The sequence below is a fragment of the Olea europaea genome, chromosome 21 (assembly GCF_002742605.1).
Source record: "Olea europaea var. sylvestris chromosome 21, O_europaea_v1, whole genome shotgun sequence".
NCBI classification, from domain to species: Eukaryota; Viridiplantae; Streptophyta; class Magnoliopsida; order Lamiales; family Oleaceae; genus Olea; species Olea europaea.
In genome coordinates this window covers 14,084,397-14,090,842 of record NC_036257.1, presented here as the reverse complement: position 1 = coordinate 14,090,842, position 6,446 = coordinate 14,084,397, and the positions used below count along the sequence as shown (strand labels likewise).

General features: G+C 36.0%; 1 pseudogene; it reads right to left on the bottom strand.

Moving 5' to 3' along the window:
• Positions 1-298: 298 nt before the first annotated feature.
• The window catches only part of LOC111370806, a 9,838-nt pseudogene continuing 3,690 nt past the window's right edge, over positions 299-6,446 (bottom strand).

The following is a 6,446-nucleotide window of genomic DNA, read 5'->3' as shown; positions in this document are numbered from 1 at the left end:
GGGAAATTCATACGCTATCTAAATAATTCCTTGCATGATAACCATTAAAACGAAACTCTTTTTTCTCAAACTCATTTTCAATATACATTCTCACAATAAAATATTCGACACATAAATCCGAAAAAATTTCTTGCTTTTTAACTCAAACAGATAACGAAAAATTGCAATTTCAAAAATTATTCTTGTACTATTGATGTTATTGGTGGGGAGATAGTTTTGCATATTGACCCAACTTCAAAATGTCAAACTGACAATAGAAAACTTATTAATTTGATATCCAGGCTATAGCTTTTAAGCAGAAAACTTATACACGAACCTCAACAGGCTTCTGTGATGAATATCGGGGCGACTCTATTCTCGTCCATTTCGTGAACTTTGTAAGCAACAACAGCCCTATCATCTGGACTGAGTGATCACAAATTAGGCCAATCCACAGTCCCTGTGACAAAAAATATCGTCAAGAAACGATTACAAATTCAATTTTGTCTAATACTCGATTTTCCTCCGAGAAAAATTGACTATATACATGTTTAAGAAAGAACTTGAGAACCAGAAGTTTTACCTTAGCATATAGTTTAACCTTGAAACCTAGGATTGCGGCAATGGTCATGCCAATGAGGTAGGAATGTCGCCAAATTAATGCACATGGCCAAATGCTGCCAGCCACATCCTCTGGCTACACCTGTAGAATCGTATAATTTCATTGAGAGAACAGATGGTCGAACGTATTCTAATAAAGATCTAGTAATCGAACCTGATAAGATTCCTTGAATAAAGTCGCATAATATAGACACCACGAGAAAGGGGGTCATTTTAGAATACGAATTGATTATCACTTGACTATCACTGAACGAGCTAGCCCACAAGTCATGACCGAAAGCAAGGGCTAAAACGATACATAGTGCAAGGAGAATAGTTAGCTTTAGTGTGACACTCATGGCATGCTTAGCTCGATCAGGATTTCTGGCTCCCAACTCATTATACACCCTTTGCTGCAAAAGTAATGGTGTAGCAAAGAAGAAGTTACTAATAGAGATATTTGAAACACGCAGAACAATTTCTTGATAAGATTACCTCATAGCGGCATTGAGGCCATAAGTAAACATGTAGGCTACGGCTTTGGTATTTACACTAGAAACGTAATTTTGGAGAATTAGTACGCACACCTAACAAAAAGAAGTCCATGGAAGAGCGGGAAAAAAAATATATTCAAAACATACCACATTGCTATTAGTGAAGTAGTAACTTCCAAGTTTGGCATAAGTCCAGCCTGTAGGATAATTTATTATCTTAAACCACTGGATCTTTCTTGTTAAATCATCAAGAAATACTTAAATTATAGCGGAAGCGTACCTAAATCAGACATGGTTATTTGCAATAATTGAATCCTACGGTATAGTCTTCCAAATTTACACGCAGCCTGTAATTCTTTCTAGCGATGGGAGATAGAATAGATTGAGCAAAAGATACGTGTGATTTGGAGATCATAATCGTATTTATATAACGATATCCTTTGACCTAATTCGGCCCATCATAGAATTAGGAATCTGGGACCGGTCTTTATACATATAGAACCCACACTTTAATTGGATGTATAACGGCCCAAAATTGAAACCTTATTAATCACTTTTAACTGGATTTAACCGAATTTGATAGCCTTTAATTTAATACACAACAATTTACACATATAAGCCCACACGATCGTTTAAAAATTCCTTACAATCTCCCACTTGGGGTATATGTGTCACCTTATAATTGTACATTAAATATAACCTTATGAGTACTCAGAATTTTGCTATCATTACTGAATGCATCCTCAAACAATCCCGTCCATCAATCATATCAACATAGGATCAAAGTGGCTTTCACTACTTTCATTTAGCTAAACCCATCAATGGTCACTTAGTTCGATATAATCGAATGACATGGATCAAGTATGGATGTGTAACATGAAAATTACATGTCATGTGATCTGTAACATGCCTATTTCTAACCGATCCACCGTAATACCTTAGTGAGATCATTTTAAACAAGTTCAGGGATAATAAACCAAATAAACCTTATAACCAAAAATAACTTTAACCTTAAACCGTATCCAAAATGACAGTATATGTGTCTAGCACAAAAATGCAAACTCCCACTGAAACTAAATATCCTCAAGAGACATTACACCCATATGAGTAGTGTGCTCATGAAAGACCTTGGGTATCAATCCCTTAGTGAGCGGATCTGCAATCATGGAGTTTGTCCTAATGTGCTCGATTGATACATGTCAACTCCGAACTCCTTCTTTAACAGCCAGGAACTTGATCTCTATATGTTTCAACTTTGTCAAGCTCATGTTGTTAATGGAATACAGCACTGCTAATTTATTGTCACAAAATATCTTGAGCGGTCTTTCTATGTTGTCCATAATATGCAGCCCAGTGACAAAATTTTGCAGCCATATTCCACGGTTTGATGCCTCATAGCAGTGGATCTCCTACTATCTTGGCATCCCGCGAAATCGGAATCAGAATAATCGACGATCTCCAATTGATCCGATCTCCTGTATGTGAGCATGTAGTCTTTTGTTCTCTGTAAATACCGCACGACCCGTTTGGTTGCTTTCCAATGATCCATTCCCAAGTTACTTAAATATCTCCCTAGCATCTCAATAATGTACGCTATATCCGGACGCGTATAAACTTGAGTATACATCAGACTCCCTATAGCTGAGGAATAAAGGATCTTCTACATTTCTTTAATTTCCAAGTCATTTTTAGGGCACTGACTTAAGTTGAACTTGTCTCCTTTAGCCACAAGGGTGTCACCTGGTTTACAATCATGCATGTCATATCTTTTAAGAACCTTTTCGATATAGCTCTTTTGTGATAATCCAAGAATACCTCGAGAACGATTTCGGTGTATCTGAATTCCTAATACAAAATAGGCGTCACCAAGATCTTTCATCTCAAAATTCTTTGCTACAAATCTCTTGATTTGTGAATAAGCCTATATCGTTGTTGGAAAGCAACATATCATCGACATATAAAACCAGAAAAATATACTTACTCTCACTGAACTTGTGGTATATACAATCTTCAACCAAATTCATCTCAAAACCAAATGAGATGATCACTTGATGAAACTTGTAATACCATTGATGAGATGCCTGTTTGAGTCCATAGATGGATTTCATTAATTTGCAAACCATTTACTTTGCATTGTTCGATACAAAGTTTTCCTGATTGTACCATATAAATTGTTTCATCAATGTCACCATTGAGAAACGTTGTCTTAACATCCATCTGATGTAGCTCAAGATTTAAATGCGCTACCAATGTCATTATAGTCCTGAAAGAGTCTTTTGAAGAAATCGAAGAGAAAATCTCTTTATAATCGATGCCTTCTTTTTGTGTAAAGCCCTTTGCGACAAGACAAGCCTTACACCTCTCACATCACCCTTCGAATCCCTCTTGATCTTAAATATACATTTGAAACCAATGGGTTTTGCACCTTTAGGCTATGGAACAAGGTTCCATCTATCATTGTCCTTCATGGACTTTATCTCCTCATTTATGACATCGAGCCACTTTTGAGAGTTAGAACTTTCCATGGCTTGACAAAAGTTGATCAGATCATCTTCCACCATTCCAATGTCAACTTTATGTTCTAGGAGAAATACGATGTAATATCTGAAACCACACTTCTCTTCTCTCTAGTGGATCTTCTTAATGTCATTTGTTCTTGAGGTTGTAAAGTTTGTTCTTCTGGAACAATTTGTTGACCTTGAGAGGAAGATATAACATTATCTTGATCCAAAGTTGCGTCTTGAACAATGTCAGGGATAGAAACTTGATCATTGTCAATGGCAATCGGAGAAATTTCAACATATTCCTCCTTAAAGACAAAGCCCATAACTCTTTCTCCCCCCGCACACTCAACATCCTCAAAGAAACGAGCATTTCCTATCTCGAAAATTACATTAACTATGGGATCATAAAACTTGTAACCCTTGGAACTTTGAAAATATTCAATAAAATAGCAACCGATGGCCCTTGCATCCAGTTTCTTTTCATTTGGCTTATAGGGCCTTGCCTCAGCTGGATGCCCCCAAATGTGTATATGCTTCAAACTAGGCTTCTTGCCTGTACAAAGCTGATATGAGGTTTTATCAGTGGCCTTAGTTGGAACTCTGTTGAGTATATATGCTGCGATCTTTAATTCTTCATCTCAGAGAGATTCTGGTAAGGTAGAATGACTAATCGTACTCCTCACCATGTCTTTAAGCGTTTTGTTTCGTCTCTCAGCAACACCATTCATAGTGGACGAACCCGGCATAATGTACTGTGGGATGATACCGCATTCCTCTAGGAATTGAGCAAATGGTCCTGGGCATTGTTCACCTGAACCGTCATATCTGTCATAGTATTTACCCTCACGGTCAGATCTTACGTTTTCAATTCTTTTGCCGAGTTGGTTCTCAATTTCGGCTTTATAGTTTTTGAACACATCCAGTGACTGTGATTTTTTATGAATGAGATATATATAGCCATATCTTGAAAAGTCATCTATGAACGTTATAAAATATTGTTGAACATTCCATGAACCCATAGGGAATGGTCCACAAAGATCCGTATGTATAAGTTCTAAGATGTCCGAAGTCCTATTGGCTTGAAATCTCCTTTTATTAGTTTGTTTTCCCTTTATACAGTTGACACACAAAGCATAATCTGTGAAGTCAAGAGAGTCGAGAATTCCAGTCTCTCAATTATCCTTTTGGAGATGTGACCTAATCTCTTGTGCCACAACGAGGTAAAATTCTCACCAATTAATTTTCGCTTTACTCCCCGAGTACTCACATGCAAGGATTCATTATAAGAAGTAATTGTATCAATTGAATAAAGATTATCATAACCTGATAAAGAATCGGAACCAACCAATTTTGAATCATGAAACAAACTGAAATTTCCATTCCCAAATGAACAAGAATAACCGAACTTCTTCAAAGTAGAAATAGAAATCAAATTTCATCTAAAAGACGATACAGTAAATGTTTCATGAGATCCAAGTAAAATCTAGTCCTTAACAATAATCTAAATTTTTTATTGCCTCTACTTTTACTGTCTTACCATCACCAACATAGATGTATCTTTCACCATCACTTGATTTTGGCAACTCAAGCAACCTTGCATAGACACACTAATGTGAGTTGTTGCACCAGAAACTATCCACCATGTGTGTCTAGATACCGAAGTTAAATTAATTTCAGAACAAACCAAATGAAGAAGAATATCTTTCTTCACATGTCATGCGTGATAATTGATACAATTCTTCTTCTTATGACTTGCAGCTCCACAAAAGAAACAACCACCTTCAGTTTGTTCCTTATGCAATTTCCTTTGTAATGTTGTACCCGTAGCTTCCTTATCAGTTGGTTTTCCCTTTTCTTTTATACCTCATTGAAGTAAGGTTTACCAAAGGTGTACTAGCTTCAGCATTTTCATTCTTGGTAAATCTCTTCTCAAGATCCTTAAGGAAAAACTTTAGACGTGTTTACTTCATTAGACATAGTGCCTCGAAATGGTTTTAGAATAGCATGTTTCATGACCATTAAGTTTACGCAGTTCGATCTTTCCCACTTTTCCATCTCCTTCTTTTATCAGAGGTACTCTCATCAGTAAGTTTAGTAGATTAATCGACTCGTAAAGTAAGGTCTAGGTCCATGACTCCGAGAATGATCAACACATTCTCTTGCCATACCTTGAAGTTCGTGTCATCAAGGATTCGAATTGAGTTGATGCTAGTAGGGATATTAGCAGTAGAACTTGAAACTGAATTAGAGAACGATTATTACGAATAGCTCACATGAACATCTTAAATATGCAAATAATAATAATCTCAAACAGTGGTAAGGCCCATAACGAGATACATAGCACAGCATCAATATCTAGTCTTTGGACAAAAATATTGACTTGTAAGTGGTACTTTTGACGTAGTGATCAAACATTGACAATAAAACAATGTGTCAATCAATAAACCTTTCTATGGACCGATTTATTGATCACACATTAAACCAAATAATCGTCACATGTTTATCACCATAGGTGCACGTGTGTTCGGCTAAATATTGACCTTCCTTTGGGCCGATCAATATTCACATGAATAACACATGCACAAACACGTTTTAATATTCTAGGTTAATCAATTTCCACAAGAGAGGTTGCTTTGTCAACACGTTGTTTCAATTAATTAACTTTCAAACATTATATTTATTAAAAAAGAGTCCTTAGTACCAAAATTTGACAAAGAAAATCACCAATTTTGCATATTTGACTTAGTTTTAAACTTTAGGGGCCTTAGGATTAATAATTCAAAACTTTAAGAGGGCAAAATTAATTAATTCCAAACTTTAGGGGTTGAAATTAATAAACTTGAAACTTTAGGGACCATAATTAATTAAT